The sequence below is a fragment of the Sus scrofa genome, chromosome 8 (genome assembly GCF_054392235.1).
Source record: "Sus scrofa isolate SSC_HxYL_T2T_F1_AM1 chromosome 8, Sscrofa_HxYL_maternal_Yorkshire_Landrace_v2.0, whole genome shotgun sequence".
Taxonomy (NCBI): Eukaryota; Metazoa; Chordata; class Mammalia; order Artiodactyla; family Suidae; genus Sus; species Sus scrofa.
In genome coordinates this window covers 66,301,203-66,320,720 of record NC_139390.1, presented here as the reverse complement: position 1 = coordinate 66,320,720, position 19,518 = coordinate 66,301,203, and the positions used below count along the sequence as shown (strand labels likewise).

At 37.7% G+C, this 19,518-nt stretch overlaps 1 protein-coding gene across 49 annotated transcripts in view; it reads right to left on the bottom strand.

Moving 5' to 3' along the window:
• ADGRL3 (adhesion G protein-coupled receptor L3) overlaps positions 1-19,518 on the bottom strand; it is an 812,688-nt gene that overhangs the window by 776,106 nt on the left and 17,064 nt on the right. For 2 of the 49 annotated variants that reach the window (XM_084972346.1, XM_084972397.1), the window contains exon 1: positions 5,922-6,132. The exons of the other annotated variants lie outside the window; for them this stretch is intronic. The gene's annotated coding sequence lies outside the window, so the exon portion shown is untranslated. Of the gene's footprint in view, positions 1-5,921; positions 6,133-19,518 lie in introns of those variants that run through there. 49 annotated transcript variants of the gene reach the window in all.

The window sequence follows — 19,518 nt, the reverse complement described above, 5'->3', positions numbered from 1 at the left end:
AAATCTGAACTAGAAGGTCAAATTCATAGACTTGTTTATCTAGGAAGATAGGATGAACGCAGGCCTAGACAGATTTATAATAATGATTTCACTGAGTAAACAAAAAGAGTCTTGATATATACCATGCTGAGGAAACTTAGCTCTAATTCACTTTATTGAATTATGAAATAAATAATACTTTTTCCAAAACAACTTCATGTGACAACTGTAATTTGGAGGAATTATTATGAGAATTTATCATGCTTTTCTTAAACTTAATAAGACAGACCACAGGAACCTATACATCTTACAATGACCTCCACTTATAGAGGCTAAAAATCACTAAAAATAATTAGTTTGCAATAATAATCTTGATGGATGCTGACAAAAATTCATTTTATATGCATAAGCCCTAAAAAGCTTTATTAGAATAATATTCATATGTATTAAAGACTATTTCCATATAATACTGAAGAATAAATAAGAAGTTTCAATGGTATAAATTTCATCTCCATGATGCAGACAGCAAAAAAAAAAAAAAAAAAATGGCTGATGGATTCACCAAAGAAAAAGCTGCATCCTGTCTCCTCATTGACCACAGTGCAGAGAGCAAGATTCATTCTCACATGCTGAAAAACATAGATGAAAGCTGCACATCTGGTGGGCAGGGAAAGTCTCTCAGGAGCAGATTCACTATATCTAAGCCAACAGAGAGTGATCAACAGAAAAAGAATGTCAACTTACTAATTTACAAGGAGAAATAACCTTTACAGAGACCCAGACACTAGAGGTCTTGTGCCTCAGTTCATTCTCTCCCTAAAGGCAGAATTCAGGGGAAGCCAAACAACCCAGAATCAGAAAAGGAGAATCAATTGACTCAAACATTTAAAGCACTCCACCAAGGTTGTCTAGCTCATATAAGTGACAGCCTCACCAACAGGAGAAGAATTTCTTTCCTGCACACCTACAGTTAACCGGCTCTTCTTCCGAATGACACAGTATTTCATCACATCTAGTCATATCAACCCAGCAAAGAACTTCAGGCTAGACAGCAATGCAGTCACTCTGAAATGGCTTTACACATCTATACTTGGTCTATTCAATGCTTATCTCACCATTTGAGGAATTTTTATTTCCTTTCTTTCTTACCTTCATAAGCACCACACTGGTCCACAAGCTCTCACATGCTGCGCTATCATTCTGAACTATAAGCATTATACTTGGAAAGCTTTATACAATCAGTGATAGACATAAAAGGTGTGGCAATTTAAAAAAAACAGTTAGATCATAGGTTTGAACTGCAAATTAAGAATTAAGATAACCTGGAGTTCTCTTGTGGTGCAGCCGATTAAGGATCTAGCATCAGCACCGCAGTGGCACAGGTTAGATCCCTGGCCCATGTGCCTCAGGTGCAGTGGAAAAAAAGAAAAATGCAGATGGACTAGTTCCACTCTTTTTAAAACGTAGGGTGAGTAAGCACATAGTATAGTTGAATTCTTTCATTTAATACATAGCTGCTAGTACAAACTCCAGGTTAGCAAGGCACAGTTCAGAAGTGAGGATCTAGAGACAATGGACCTAACATCTACTGAGTATCTCTTGCCACTAGGTACTTAACTACATGAGAACATCTTCTCTCATTCATTCCTGACAGCCACAGGGTAAGCATTGTTATCTCCATGTGCAGAAGAATAAACTAACCCTCTCCTTCCCCGTCTTTGGGCCCTTGCTCTGTTAGTTCAGTGGGTCTTTCATGCACATTTTCTCTTCAGACTGACTTAAACTCATCATCACTTTCCAGGCTCTCTCATCTGAAAAGCTCAAGTGAGCAATGCAGCAAACAAAAAACCAACCCTCACAACTGTCTATAATTCTCTTTTGGACACTGCCAAAGTTTTCTCTTCTTCTTCCCAACAAATGGGGAAAAAATTTCACTCCCTGTCTGTTCTTATTCACCCTTCATTCAATCACCAGCCCACTGTAATCATCTTTTGGCCAGCACCACTTTTCACTAAAACTGCCCTGGAAAAAGGTCACTAATGACAAGGGAACAAGAATTTCTGAAACATATTTTCTTTGCCTCTATTTCAAAATTAAAGTGTTCCTCCTCCAAAGAAGCCCACTCCTTCTTGTTTCCCTTTTTCGATCCCTCAATGTTACAGTTCCCCATGAATTCACCCTTGGCTATGCACTATGCCTACGCTGTATGATTCCTCCTAGTAATGTCAACCATAACCTTGGCCTCAAACGCCACCCAGAGATGCCAAAATCTATATCTCTAGCCCAAATCTTCCCTGTAGCTCCAAATCTATAGCCAGACCATTACCAAAAGCAACCCACACCCATGTGGAAAGGAAATAAATCTCCCATACAGAATGCAATACTTTTCCCACTAATTCTGTCATGTTATTCTAAGACCACCACCCCCCCCCCAGTTACATAACATGTAAATCAACCTAGATTTCTTCTCTTTTACTGTGCACCCCTGACTTAGTCATTAACTCCTAAATATTTAACTTCCTTATAACCTCATAGATCAGTACATTTCTCACCATTCCCATGGCTACTGCCTGGTTAAGTCCTTAAACATTTTTTCAAGAAGCATCTAGAAATGGCTGGCCCTGCAGAACCACCCATCCTCCACATCCTGCACCCTCCAACTGTGGTTCACATTCTTTATCACAGTGTCAAGACACAGAAGTTGGCTCCCACCCACCTCTCTAGCTTTAATCATCAGAATTCCCAACTCCTCTCGAAAACCACAAACACAACACTCCCCCCAGACACACACACACACACACACACATACACACGATTTATTCAAAAGTTCATCCTCTTTCTGCTACACCATTCAGCACAATATTCAGATCAGTACCACATTGATCCAACGCTTAATACAGTCTCAAGAAACCAATGTCAACTTCTTTGTTGACTGACCTGATCCACAACAGGTTTTAAAACCAGAATATGTTTATTTAAATTAACAGAGTTCTCCTCTCAGTTAAGTGTCAGCAGATATAATTCTCACTTTGCCAGTTCAGAGCAACCAAACCACAACTGCCAAACCACAACTTCCACCAGAAAAAGAATTTTGAATGAATGTTATTATCATGTTCTTCACTGTCACAAAAAGCTTTTCTATCTACATCCGCTAGTAATAACAGGGCTCATACGTTACTATTCCCAGACTTGAGAATTACCTTGCAGTTTTAGCTGATGATAATGAACACCTACATGAACAGTATGGTGCTAATGTTTCTCAGACCATGTATACTCAATGTGTGGATACAGAGTAATTAATAAGCACTTCCATATTTCTATAACTTTCTCATCAAGAAACAAACTTGATGCTGAATCTTGAGGGAAGCCTTTAGGGTCACTCAGATAACATGACACTGCCTTTCATGTGCAACTGGATACCAAAATTGACACAAGTATCATTAAAATATATATACAATACCCATTATACAAAGCATATTTTACCATATAATGAATGTACTATGAAAGTGAAGAAAATGTAATTTTTTTCAAAAGAAACATTTGTTTCCTTCCCAAAGAGACCATTTCCAATGTGGGAGTAAGGAGGATGTCAAAATTCTTAACCTCAGTAGACCAATTTATCTACCAGTAGAAGTAAATTAGGAGTTTCCATCGTGGCGCAGTGGTTAACGAATCTGACTAGGAACCATGAAGTTGCGGGTTCAATCCCTGGCCTTGCTCAGTGGGTTAAGGATCCGGTGTTGCCGTGAGCTGTGGTGCAGGTTGCAGACACGGCTCAGATCCCGCGTTGCTGTAGCTCTGTAGGCCGATGACTATAGCTCCGATTAGACCCCTAGCCTGGGAACCTCCATATGCCTTGGGAAGTGGCCCTCAAAAAGGCAAAAAGACAAAAAAAGAAAAAAAAAGAAGTAAATTCCTAGTAGAGGTAAAATAAAGTTTTCTCTGACAAATGTCCTTGAAATTTACTACTTACATCCAGACCTTACCTCTTTTCTATAGGTATAGATTGTCTATATATGTTATTGTATGTCTATATGTTATTTTGTGTCTGTATATATGTTATTATGTGCCTATACATGTTATTATGTGTCTATATATTATCTATAGGTATGGATTATGTGTCACAATGCTCAAACTATAGAGAGTAGAAGTAACATGCTTTTATTTCCTTATTCATTTTCTAACTTGTATACAGTTAAAATCTGCATAGGAATTTGGATTAAACCTTATATATTCTGACAACTTTCAAGTCTTTCTGCAAATGCTATCTTCTCATTGAAGCCTAAACTGTTTAGTACAATCTGCCATCCATTCCCCCCAACCTATCACTCTAACCTCCTTATTCTGCTGTCTTTCTGCTAGAACATTTCTTACCTTCCAAAAGGCAATGGAATTTACTCATGTGTTGTTTAGTAGGCATTATATATATACATGTAATAAAAATAAATGTGTATGTGTGTATACATGTGTATATGTACACATCCTCCTCCTCCCCAGAAAAACATTCCAGGAGGATAGCAATCTTTGGCTGCTATTCATTTATGGTCCCAAATAACCAGGCCAATGCCTGATTTTGAATAAGTACTCGAATATGTATTTGTTGAATGTCGAGTACACAATTTTAGCCCATCTGTTTGTCTCATTACCTGACAATAAGCAGAATAGGAATATGACAATGATACTTGTAACATAGGAATATTCCCATGGTCAGGACCACAGGACTGAACCTCACTGCATCTTTTCACATATCACCTGGGCCACCCTGAGAACTCCCCTCACTACCCTTCTCCAGGGCTCCTGAGCTCAGTCCAAAGAGTTCCACCTCCCACAGCAGAGAAAGCACAGTCACAGGGGCTACTGACTGAGCAGGGGACACAGGGATTTCAGGCTAACTTCATAATTGTTGTTCGCTCATCTGAGTACTCTGTTATTTTTGCCTTTCACCAACTTCAACTTCTTGGTCTATAAAATGAAGCCTCTGGATGGTAAATACACTGTATTATTTTAGCAGACTATCCTAGGAAGAACTACTAATACTCCTGCAACTAAAAGGATGAAGGAAGAAAAAATTTAAAAGGACTGCATGGCATAAAGCAGAGCAGGGAGAGCAATGGCCTTAAAAAGAAAGAAGGCAGAAGCACAGGAAACTAAAATAAAGAAAAAGGAGATTTCAAAGGACGAACTATAAGAGTTTAACCCACATCATTTCAATCACTCACAACTGTCTAAATAGATGGCATGGTCCTAAGTGGAAATAAGGGTGCAGGAAGCACTGAAATCAAACTAAGTTTAATATGTTGACTATACGATTTTATTATAATTATTAGGGGATATTTATATTTTCATTAATGTATTAAAAAAAACCAGCTGACTTTATTCATAATGAATTTTAGTGTTAATTATAAAGTAAACATGTGTTTTAAGCATCTATAATAATACTCAAGCACGTAATTCAGCAATAGAGCTATATCATATAACCACTGAGACACTGCCACTACCCACATTCAAGCTGACAAAGAGGCAAGATGGTCCTGACTGATGACAGCTTCGGGTGAGTCGTGGTGTTGGCGGCAGTTCCACGGCCTGGCCTCCCTTGGCTACCTCTGGGGAATGCCCTGATGAAAGCAAATGGCCTGTCTCTTAACACAGTATATTCAGAGTCTTTACCTATAATAATCACTAAGTATCTTAAAGCACATTTTTCCACATGCCAGGCACTGTTCTAAACACTTCACATGCCTTAGGCCATTTGATTCTCAGAACAGCCCTGTGAGGCAGCCACTATCATTCGCCCAGTTTCAAGACGAATAAACGTACCTTTCCAAAGTGACACTGCCAGTGTCCTAGGCAAACAGACTCTAGAATCGACATTCTCTTTAAATACAGATAAGAACAAATAAGATAGTGTTATAGAATACCTACAGCAATAACCGACCACTTACTCTGCAACAAGCCTCGTTCTGGTTTCTCCAAACAAAGGATCACATTTCATCTTCACACATTCGCAGGAGGGAGCTATCCCCATCCGTCCACTGTTTTCAAACTAGAAAATGGGGGCTCTGGGAGGGCAGGAACTTGCACACGTTCCTATCTCCAAATGTTCCTTGTCCACCTGTCTAGCACCGCTCCCCTCTAAGCTCGTAGTGCTGCTTTGGCATTGTAACAGCACAGCAGAGTCCTAAGCCCCGCGGAGTGATACGGCCAATGCACTCCTACCCCACGACTATCCATTGCAGGGCAGCTATCTCAGACGACGGATATCTTTGATTCTCTTATGCTTATCATTTACAATGTCCCAGGCGGTGACATAGCCCCAGAGAATAAAACGAAGAACACAGATGCTAGTTGGGGGAAATAAAGCAAGGAGATAGCTACAAACAGCCCCAAGTCCCATAGCAAAGGACTGCAGTTGCTAAGAAAATGCAGAAAAGGACAACCTTACTCAGATGTGGGGGGGGGGCGGGGGGCAGAGGTATGTGATGTGAAAACTGAGCCCTAAGCCGGAAATCACCAAGTGAGGAGGGAAGGATGGGGAGACGGAACTACAGTATTCCCAAAGAAAGGAAAGGCCCGGGGCCGGTTCTGGGAGACGATGTGTTTTCCGGTTTGTCCCCTCACGGCAACGTCCATAAATGATTCCCTGTGTGAATGACTCACTAGCGAACTGCTGGCCTCTCCATTCTTCACACCTCTCACCTGGAATCACAGGATGTCTTCCAGCTTCAGTTTCTGCTCCACCCAACTGCCAGAGAAGATTGCAAGTAGATCAGCAGCTTCGGTCCACCCACGGGCATTATGTGGATTTGCTTTTTTATTGCGTCAAACCACTTAGTCAGCGCATGGGGGTCCAGCCCTGCACACATTGAGACCCCCTTCTCCTAGAGATCTTTCCATCAATCCTCGTTGTGTTGGGCCACTGCACACAACTGGGCCATCACCTCAGTTTCTCTGTGGAACAGCAGCATCACCAGTGCGGACTGACGGCTGCCTAGGACAGAAGCCTGCCTGACCACTCTGCTTAGTTCTTATCAGCACTCTTCCCCAGGAGACTTGTGGCTTTCATCTAAGATGAAAATCTTTGGGACTGATGGACAAGTTTGATAAGCCTCAAAGATAGTATTAGGCATATCAGGATATAAACTTCTAATTAGTGCACAGTAAATATTTTGTGGAATGGGTAACTAAAGCTATACTACTATAAAACTCATGTGACAAGTGGCTGGGATCAACAGTAATATGTAGTTTTATAAACATTACAGGCAAAAAAAAAATGGGTGTGAAAACATTTTTAAAATGGGGGGGGGGTAGAATCTCATTACAGCTTCTTAACTTCTGCAATTAACCCTACATTACAAACTCAGAAAAGATGAAAGGCTACAACATGACGAATGTTTACAGTAGTTGAGTGTTCTGTTAGGCACTGTTTCATTTAACCAGCTTGGAACTATCCATGATCTAAAGCAGTGTCGTAACAATACTAACAACAGCAAAACCAGGCATGGGGGACTCACCTTGTGCCAAGAACTGCGCTGAGGGCTCCTGCAGACACTACCACTGCTTATCCTTCACCAGCCTTTTTCTAAGTAACAGGAACTTACTATGGCTCAGGATAACAATGTACTTATTTAAAAATGACTGGACTCCCTAGACACCCTTGTCACTCGGGCTGACCCTGTGACTCACCACTGATCAAAGACAAAAAGCTGAGTATTTTCTAGGAAAGTTTTCCTCCTCATAGCTTTTTCTCCTCCCTCCCACAGCTGAGATGAGCACCTGGAATGTGAGGGGCTGAAAGGACAGCATCCATGTTATGACCACGAGGATGCACAGGATGGAAGGGCAACATGACCAGCACAAACTTGCTACACGAGTTTTGGACTGCTCACCTCTGGAATTATTTTTGCATGAAAAAATAAACAAAAGCAAGCTATTTGGTTAAAACTGTTCAGGCATATTTGCATGCATTATCTCAAATGGACTTTTATTTTGTTGAACTTAGTAATAATCTTTTTCGTTTGTTTTTTTCCTAGGGCCACACCTGCAACCTATGGAAGTTCCCAGGCAAGGGGTTGAATTGGAGCTACAGCTGCTGGCCTACACCACAGCCACTGTAATACAGGATCCCAGCCACATCTGCAACTTAGACCATAGCTCGCACTGAATCCTTAACCCACCGAAGGAGGACAGGGATCGAAGCCACATCCACATGGATACTAGTTGGGTTCATCACCCACTAAGCCACACAGGAACTCCAAGAACTCAGTAATAGTCTTATTCTAGGAGCCTAGAAAAATTGACATGCCTCTATGGCAGCATTTTTACTACTATAGTAGTAAGGGGGAAATATATTTAAAGTCACCATTATTAAATAGCTTTCTTCTTCTCTAATTGTTATACTACTCCTAGTTTATTCCCATTTCTCTACTTTCTTTATTCCTAAAGTTGCCTGATTATCTACCCACTCTTGGATAAAGCACTTATGTGTTCTGATAATCTCTAAATTCATTCAAAAGTAAACAAATCTCTTCTCTAGACAAAATGAAAATAACAAGCATATCCCAAAATTAAGTGATATAAGTTTTAACAATGTAACTTCTAATTGCCTAACAATGATACTTCTGATAATTTATCCTCAATCCTCTCTCAAAATTTTATCATATGGTACATGATGATTTAAAATCCTAAAATGATGCCATCTTTAAAGAATTATAGTAATTAATATTTATTTTTATTGTGAACCAAACTGTGCTCTGTGCTTTAGATACAATATATCATGAATCTTCATACTACTGATGTAAGTACTATTTAGTATCCCCAATTTTCGAGAAACTCAGGAATGTGCCAATATCACTTAACTAGTAACTACTAGAGCCAAAATCTACACTCTAGACATTCTGACTTCCAAACATTATTTAGCCCTCACTTAAATATCAGATGCTGAAATACATTTTTTAATGCATTCTTAATTTTTGATTCATAAAGTCACTTGACGTTAGCCTGGCTTTTTGTCATGCATCTACAAATTAAAATCATGGACTTGGAGAAGAGACTTGTGGCTGCCTGATGGGGAGGGATCGGGAGCTTGGGCTTATCAGACACAACTTAGAATAGATTTACAAGGAGATCCTGCTGAATAGCATTGAGAACTATGTCTAGATACTCATGTTGCAACAGAACAAAGGATGGGGGAAAAAATGTAATTGTAATGTATACATGTAAGGATAACCTGACCCCCTTGCTGTACAGTGGGAAAATAAAAAAAATAAAAAATAAAAAAAAATTAAAAAATTTAAAAAAGTAAAAAAAAAAATTAATAATGTATTGTGGAAAGAAAAAAAAAAGTTAAAACAAAAAGCCATATGTACAGTGTCAATCCAAAGATCCAGCCATCTAATATACACATTAAAAGTCAAATGTAAAAATCCCACCCACAAATTCAAGTTTTCTGGAAATGATATTTATGAAGCAAGTAATAGATAGGGCTACCAGGGAAATTCTGCTCATTGCCTTATTGCTACCCATTGGAAATATTTACCTTAAACATATACTAGCTAGACAACTCACTTGGCATAGGCCACTTTACAAATGCTCATTATTCATAAACAGATAAATAAGGAATCAACAAGAACATAAGCAAAGACAGGAACACATGAAATGCTGAACAAGTAGGCAGACAGCTAGTAATTTAACATGACTGGATGAGAGAGCAGAATGTTGCAGAGACCATGGTAAATGGTCAAAGCTGGGCCTTCAGGCTTGCTGGGCCTTCATGCTAGAAGGCATCAGAGCAGATGGCTAAAGCCCTGGCATTGCCTCCACTTCATCATCTCCCTCAAGTGGGGGGACTTTCATTGCATCTGTCCATTTTCCAGATACCATCTTTGGCTGAAGCATGTAAAGATAAATAGGAAATGAACCTGTCCTCAATGAGTTGATAATCAATTAATAACTTCTTCTGACAAAGAGGGATTTAATCTATTCTGTAGCATACAATCAGACATAAAGAGAAATTTCCCCATACAATGGACTGTTAACATGTTCAGGACTAAGAATATCTTTGACAAATAATCAAAATTTTCCTCTATCAGGTTTTGTTATATTTAAAGTTCCTCTCAGTCTTGTTTTAGTCTGGAACATTTACATTTTACCACTTACTACATTCTACTATAAGAACAGTGGGTTGTATGAGTGATGAGATTGATGAAATATATAATTTTTATAGTACACATCTAAACATCAAACTAGGGTATTTAACTTGATGCTATAGCCACAATGACTTTTTGAAGTACAGAATTTATCATGCTATGGAAAAGATCATTGAAATGGTCATACAAATAAAGTGTTAACATCAGTAACATTTAATGATTTCCTAAATAATAATGGCATTCCCCCTCATACACTAGCATCCAAATATGAACTTCAAGATAAGAAAGAAGGAACACCATTATCATGTAATAAAAGAGGCATGATGCCGTTACTATCTTAACAAATAAATAATGGCAAAAATTATCAGTCTTACACAGTTCCAACTATAACTTCCTCCAATTTTAAAACATCCCCAGTACATTAGTGAAAGAGCTGGTAAAATTTGAACAAGATCTGCAACTCAGAATTAATTCATGGTATTTTTACCAATGTTAATTTTCAGGTTTTGATAACTGAACTACAGGTACCATCTTAGTATGTTCAGGCTGCTATCACAAAAATTACAGAGACTGGGTGGCTTATGAACAGTAGAAATTGATTTCTCACAATGCTCCAGGCTCAAAGTCCAAGACTGTGGTGCTACAGATTCGGTGTTTGGTGGGCTTCCTTGTTCACAGATGGCAGTTTTTCACTCTGTCTTCACCTGGCAGAAAAACGGAACTAGGAAGCTCTGGGGGTCTGCTCCATGGCAGCACTAATCCCATTCATGAGGATGCAACCTTTATGACCTGAGACCTCCCAAAGGCCACACCTCCTAACACCATCACACTGGGCACTGGGATTTCAACACAGGAATCTTAGAGGACAATTTCAGACCACAGCATTTGCATAAGTGTTAACATTAGGAGGCACTAATTAAGGGGTATAAGGGAACTCTTTGAATTATTTTTACAAATTTTCTCTAAGTTGAAATGGATCCAAAATAAAACATTTAGGAAAAATCCCCAGTTCTTTTGACATAAAATTTTAGAGTAGCTTGCTAAACAGACCAGGTGTCACAGAACATCAAATGATGACCATTTCAAATAGTCAGAGCTTTAGACTATCAGCATATCAAAGCTTCTACTGACTGTGTTTAACAATTAGGGCTTATTAACCTTTGATTTTTAACAAAAGAATGGTATTGCAAAGATAGATCTATGAATGAAAAGGAAAATCTAAGTGCTACATTTGAACCTGAGAAGAAAAACACTGTCTTCCATCAGTTATAAAATTCTAAGACTTGGAGTTCCCATCATGGCACAGCAGAAACGAATCTGGCTAGGAACCATGAGGTTGCAGGTTCAATCCCTGACCTCGCTCAGTGGGTTAAGGATCCAGCCTTTTCGTGAGCTGTGCCATAGGTCACAGACGTGGCTTGGATCTGGCATGGCTGTGGCCATGGTGTAGGCTGGCAGCTGTAGCTCTGATTCAGTCCCTAGCCTGGGATCCTCCATATGCCATAGGTATGGCCCTCAAAAGACAAAAAGACAAAAAATAAAATAAAATAAAATCCAAGACTTAGCTAAGGAACAAATTTAAAAAACAGATGATTCTTTCTGTTAGGACTGTGATATAATTCTAAAAGATAAGAAACACTACATGAAAACATGCTGCCATAAGGTAAAAATTTTCCAAGCCATCTTTAGCAGACATCTTTGTGAAGGCAAAACAAAGCTTTATTCCTTCATGCAATGTGCGTTCATGAAGCAGGTATTATGTGCTGGCATTGCAATGCATGTTGAGCTCTAGCAAACAAAATTTAAATAAAAAGATTTTATGATGATTTAGATATCAACTTAGCATAGAGTAGTAAAATAATCTAGTTCTAAATATCTGCAAGAGGTGAGGTATGATTTCTTAGTAGGATATATTTTGTTTCTTCTTCCTTAAGAATTTAACTCTGGAGTTCCCACTGTGGTACAATGGGATGGGTGGCATGTTGGGAACACTGGGGCATAGGTTCAATCCCTGGCCCAGCACCATGGGTTAAAGTCCAGCTTTGCTGCAGCTGCAGCTTAGGTTGTAAATGCAGCTCAGATCTGACCTCTGGCCCAGGGGGCTCCATATGCAGCGGGGTGGCCAAAAAATGAAATATACATATTTAAATATATATTATTAAATACAATTATTTATTTACATAAATATATAAATATATTATTTACAAAAAAGAATGTAAATAATCTCAATTTATGAAGATAATGAGGCTCTACTTTCATATAGCTTTTATTTACTCTGAGTAGAAGAGTTGGGTTTTGTAGAATATCCACTTTCCATCAGTTTTTTAACTAACACCTACATATCTCCACAGTGAGAGGAAATCACAACTCCATGCCCCTGTCCCACCTGAGCCACTCCTCAAGTTGTTCACTGGGCGATGTGAAGTAGAAGATCTCTCAGGGTTTTGACCTCCTTCATCTCCCCGTAAAGTGAGGCCCATACACAAAGGTCAAACATATTCTATTTTATAATTCAGAGATCATTCATCTCAGGAGTGGTATTCACATTTCAAGAATCTAAAAAGAGTCCCATAAAATGAATGTTCTTCCACTACCACTCCTCACCAAAATCTCAGCTTTATTAACAGCCCTAAAGTTAAAACATAACACATGCACAGAAAACAAGAGATTTCTGATAATGTAGAAGGCCAGGTGACATCTTTAAAAAGAGAGAGAGATTTTCCTTGTCTCCCACATTTCAAAATGAAATGATTTATTTACAGTTACAAATTCTACAGATTGTCCATAAAGCTATAGCTAACATAAACTTGCAGTGTTTTCTTTCAGAGAAGTGGCAATTAATCTCAACCACTGAGCTAAACACAGATTCTGAGACACCCCTCACCAAACTAAAAGGAAGAGTTGCTCTAACATCTGATGGGAAGTATGATAATTATAATTGGATATAGAAATGTTCATGTTTATGCTAATATTTGAGCTGAAAATGAACAATAGAGAATGAAATCTAAGCTTGGCAAAGTGACTCACCTCTAACCCAGGACAAGTCCTCATAAATTCTAGCTGATAATTCTTGGGGAGACAAAGACTGGGGGTGGGGAGCATTATGAGAGGCTGTTAAAGAAAAATGAGAACTAGAGAGCTTTCAACAACAACAAAAAAAAAAAATCAGAGAACAAGAAGGTAGAAAGCAGTGATGGAGAAGATGTTAACCGAAACTCAGGGAAATAGTCACAGGATTTTTGCTCCAACCCCAAGCCAGGAAAGAAAACAGATACACAGGACTGAACCCAAAGAACTGGATGAGCTGGGCTTGTCACTGAAGGACCAGTTTTGACTGATGACCAAGGCTCAGAAGAAAGGGCCATGAATTAATTAGCTCGGCTTTGGAATTCAACTGATGCCATTAGAGGAGAAGGAAGCAAAAGAAAATATGCCTATTAAACAGATACCTGGTGAAAAGCATTAACCTTTATTTTGCTGAACCACAAGGGAAAATATTCATAGTTATCTGCACAGATAAATATGGACTATAGTATTAGGACTATCTTGTCCAACTACTTGATGGTTAAATGATATTATATTTATGCTCCAGGACAACACTGAGGTTAGAGAAGATGAGGTAGAAAGGACAATGTCCCTAGCAGTAGAGAGCAAGGGGAGAAATAGGAAGGCCAGACGTTACCCAGTGATTTCATAAAACCGGCCGTGTTTCTAAAAGGGTCAGTCTTACACAGCCTCTCACCTGTGGAACCATCAGCTCCAGGGAAGTGGGCTTGACTGGGAACTAACTAGCTCACAGTACCATCCAGGAAATGGCTAAGATCACAACATGTATAGATGTCCAAAGGGACATCTATACATTTCAACTTTCTGACCACAACTATATCAAAACTGTAACCAGTCTTAAAAGAATAAAAGAGCACCCTCCATGTTCACACGGCATCCACACTAATGTCCAAAAAACCCAAATAAAGACACATAAACTTGAGACACACAGAAGCCCACCCTCAAAATTATAGTTATGGAAAATAAACACATTTAAAGCTTTCTGAAAGCAGGAAGAAAGAGTAATGATAAAGGTAGTTTATTAGATATGAAATTTTCATCAGCTCTGTCTTTGAGACCCCACTCAGGTATAGACAAAGATTCCTTGTGGAAATTAAAAATTAAAATATGATTTTAAACGGTATTGCAAAAATAAGTTCTAATTCACCAATACAGGTATTTTATGAGTAGAAAAATTATTAACCACTAAATGCAGCAAGAATTTTAAATGAAAGATTAACAATGTAAAGACACTTACCTAGTACTTTGTGAACTCACATTTCTGACTATAATATTTGAAGATTTCCACAAATGACACATTTAAAGCCTAGGATCTGTCAGCACTTTGTCCTTGGAAACTCTTCGTTTCCTTCTGGATTGTCATCTCTATCGAGCTTAGAAAAGTCATAGGAAGGCAGACAGAAACTAGGTGATGTAAGAATGACAAGGTAATTCAGAACAACTTACTCTTCTGCCTGAACAATTACTAAGTCACAAACACTCGGACACACACCCTCAGCACAGCAGGAAAAAAAATCAAAATCAAATACAGGTTGTTACCCCATAGTGTGTGGGCAAAACATCTACAATGTTGACACATAAATTTTAAACACAAGTGGAGGCATTTGACTGACAACTACACTCACCAATCTGGTTCTACACCTACAGTCAAAACCACTGTGTTCCAGAGGAAGCTGAAAGAATTATTTTATTTCTCTCTCATCAAGTCACTGAAGCAGGAAGACCAATGAGAAATCCATAAAAGGATAATTTTGCATCACTCTCTTTTCACTGCTCATATTGTACACAGCATCCATTACTGCAGAGAGAACATTAAATATGCTTTCCACTCTTCCCTCAAAATGCCATAATAAAAGCAAAAGAGATAAAACTATCCTGATGATTTCCCCTTCATCCTTGGCATTCTGTTCTCTGAAGAGAATTTTGTGAAATGTGTCCAACCAATTTTCTATCTACCAATTAAGAACACTTGCAAAACTTGCTTACTAAAGAGGGTATGAATAAAACTGAGGTAATAGTCTAACTTTCAAACAAAAAATCAGAGACACATCCTTAAGTACTCAGAAGTAGAAATAAAATTCCAACTTCAAACTTCACTTTCCATATTTCCTCGATGAATAGCCTAGACAAACATCCACATAAACTGGAACAATCAATTAGATCTGGTAATTATAACAATTCATAGTGGTTTTCTACTATGCTAACAATTTTCCCTACAAACTTTCCATAATTTGACAAAAATCAACAATATCCACCATGATATCAAACCCCTACTACAAGCCCTGTAGACAACAATAGTAAAGTCCCATTAGACAGCATATAAACTCAAACCTTTTATTAGTATAGAAAAGTGATGCTGCTGATATTAGCTTAAGAGGAAATTATTCAGTTGCTGGTCTCACATTTCCCTCCCACCTTTCCCCCTGCACAAGAAGACAAAAATACAGAAACTCATTCCCTACCAATTCGGTGCCTGAACCTATCATCCTTCCCTGCTATTCTTCTCACTGGCATTTCTAATGGAGCTTGAAATGAGCATTATTTGTCCTGGCTTTATGCTTTATTTTATTTTGTTTTGGTTTTTAGTTTGGTTTTTGTTTTCCTTTAGTGTTTTATTTTATGCACCATTTTCTGAGAAGTCAGCATAGCTCCAGAAGCAGTTTATCTCAACTAATGCTGCAGAACAAAAGAGAACAAGGAATCTATAAAATACTAATATTTAAATTTCTCCCATGACTTACAATAACTTTTAAAGAAAGGTAAAGACAGAGGATTAGAATGGGAGGAAGAAAAGTTTTGACCATGTCACAGCAGTTATGTCTGGATAATAGCCACCCAATAGTGTCTGAAGAAGTAGCCTCAAGATAATATAAGATTAACACAAACCTACATGGACGTATAATTTAAATGAAAAGTAGACTCTAACTCAATGCCTCCAGAGGATAAAAGGAAGCGAACTTCATAAAAATAAAAAATCGAAAAAGCTTCTCCACAATTATGGTTATGATGAAATTGGCACAGCATGGCTTTAACCACATAGAAGATTAATATTTATTTTCAGCAAATGTAGCTAGAAAAATGTTATTATATCCCCTCCCTTTTCCACTAGGAGCATGCTGACTGAAATGGATTCATTTATCTAAGCTGACAGCTAGACAAAACTATATTGCGAATATTTTTAATCTCTGATTAAATAAGAACTTAGCAACATCTGGCTTGCCACAATTACCCACAGTTATTCAAAATAAGGTTTTTTTTTTTATATGCTTAACTATGTCACACTGTGTTTAACAGTTCTTTTTAATACAACATTCAGAAGAAAATAAATAATAAAACAACTTAATTATGGAAGTATTAATTCCAGTAATAGACTCCAAAATTCATGGAAAAATTACTCATTCACTTTTAGAGCAGTCAGGATTATAAGTAATATATGTGATCACCCAGAACAAGAACTTCAGCGTTTTTATATTCTTTAATAATGTCCTTTCAGCAGTCAAGAGAACTGTATCTGTTCTACATACTATTAGAGAACAGAGAGTATCAAACATTGAGAGAGCAGTTCTTCAAGAGGACACAAATACTGCCATCCCCTGCAAGCTGGTCTCTGAAGAGCAAGTCCTCAGAGGCCAAGCAGAAAGGCACCAAGTCCTCGTTCACACCCAGCTGCAACTGCTTTCAGAATACTTGGTTAAAAAATATTTTTGAAAACTATTACCTTTGAAAACTATACTACTATACTACTATATATATAATATATATACTATATATACACACAATATATGTACTATACTACTATATATATAATATATATAATATATACACACAGTATATACACTATACCACTATATATACTATACTTCTATATATAATATATACTGTATATACAGTATATATACTATACTACTATATATACTATATAAATACTGTATATATACTATACTACCCCATATATACTATGCTGCTACATATATTATATATATACTATATATACACAGTATATATACTATACTACTATACAACTATATTTTTTAAAACTATACTACTTTTATTATGTTTGCCAACTGGATACTTCTTTCTCAAAACCCCCAATAATTCTCCTGACTATTCCCTAATTATAATTCTTCACTGGTTCATGTTTTTGTAAAACTGTATTGCATTCAACTTGAGAGAAGTTTATTCAAGATAAAGGACTCTGCGCTCATATCCTGGCCTTCTTACTAGTGAATTCTTTGTGATGGTAATATTCTTTTCTAATGATGTCCCTTTTAAAATAAGCAATTTTTTTCTTTTTATTATTATTTTTTAAATAGTTATTTCCCCAATACGATTTTTTTTCTACTGTACAGCATGGTTACCCAGTTTCACATACATATACACATTCTATTTTCACACGTTATCATGCTCCATCATAAGTGACTAGACACAGTTCCCAGTGCTACACAGCAGGATAAATTCTAAAAACAGTTGATTTCGGGGTCCTTGTACATTGGGAAAAGGGGAAGACTATGTCTGCCCTGAAATACTAAGTAAACAAAAGGTATTTTACAGCCTCTGTGCATTTGGTAGATAGGCCTACGGAATGTGTCAGAAAGAAGTAATAAAGGCATTTCTGACATTGTTATCTGACAGTGCCTGCAAGTGTTCAGGTTTCCATTTGTATCTCATAAATTGCTAGATAATCATTCCTTTCAGAATAAGTCAAAGATAAGAAAGTCTGATGTCCATGAGGCAACATGACAAAATGATTCCAAATGTTAGTCCGTGAAGATTGAAGGCAACAGATATAAAGTGATGTCAATCTTGCAAAAAGCATGGGAGCCAATGATGAAAAGAGATGGCCTGAGTCACCATGCTTCACTCCTTCCTGCTACATACAAGGGTGACAGAACCTATTTTCCCGTCCGACTCTTACACACAATAACCGAACTTCTGACAGTGCATTATACTGCAGGAACTACTTTAATCCTCATAATCCCACTATGAAATAGATATCACTAGCCCAATGATACAGACAATAAACCAAGGGTTAGAAAAAGATGCAAAGTCACACAGCCATTACATGGTATATTGTTCCAAGGGTTAGACTCAAGGTCATCTGACCCTAAAGCCCATGTTCTAAATCACTAGGTCCCACAGACACAGCCAAGTTATTAGAGCCTGTGCTGTTAATTTTTTAAATCATGCAAGACCTAGTTTATGTATGATGCTTATCTAACATACTCTGCCCCCTTTCTTTAAAAAATTAACCTATCAACATAAAACACAAACTCCATTTGTATAATCAGGTACTCCAGGTTATGAAAAGGCTAAAAGCAGTATCAGCCCTCAATGAAATTACATTTCCACTGAAGTACCAAACAAGAAGAGAAATAATCAAAAGCCATGGCACAAAGTCATAAATGTCATAAAAGAGATATTAAAGGGTGTTATGGGGAATTAGAAAACAGAACACAAGGGGTAAATATAATATTTTAATTATTAATGAAAGATATAAGAGGTAAAATGTCTCAGAAATTTGTAAATAATACACAGCCAACTCTTCTGCATTCGTTGCAAGAAACATGCATTACTCTCTTTTCAGGTATCACTAAAACAGGAATTTCTTTGAATGACTTCAGTAATAAGGATTTACAAATAAACTGCTTTGACCAAAATGAATTTTGTGGTATAAACCCTCGTAACTAAATTAAATGTAGTTCCCAACATCTCATTTTATGATTTTTGTGTAGCATTTAAAATACAAACATCTAAAAATTCGAGTTATAATTCTAGGGCTCCAAAAGAATGGATTTTAACTTTTAGATAAAATAAATAAATAAATCTGATTAAACACCTGGATGTGGCATTATAACACTGTAACAACAGGTAGATGAGTAAAAACTAGTAACGAGCTCTGATAAAGTAATGGAAATAAAGGTCATTACCACCTAGCTCCCCCGTGTCTTTACCCTCAAATCAGAGCACAGCATATTCGAGCTGAAAGGAACTATTATTTAACACAAGCCCCTTTCTTCCTTATACAGGAAGCTCTGGCCACACTGCACAGCTGAGAAGAGGTGCAGGGGAAGCTCAGATTCTCACCTCACTGGTCTCCCCACACCCCTCCTGATGCCTCCTCTAATTACATCCACGGAGAACAGCCCACATGACCTCTATAAGATGAGAATCGGATCTTCTCCCTGCCCAGCTTCAAACCTTTAGTGACATCCCATTGCTCCCAAAATAAAGTCCAAAATACTTACAAGAAACATTACACATTCCTATTCACTTCCCTAGACAGGTTTCAGGCCACTTCCTCTCTCAACCCTTCCATTCAGCTACTAGG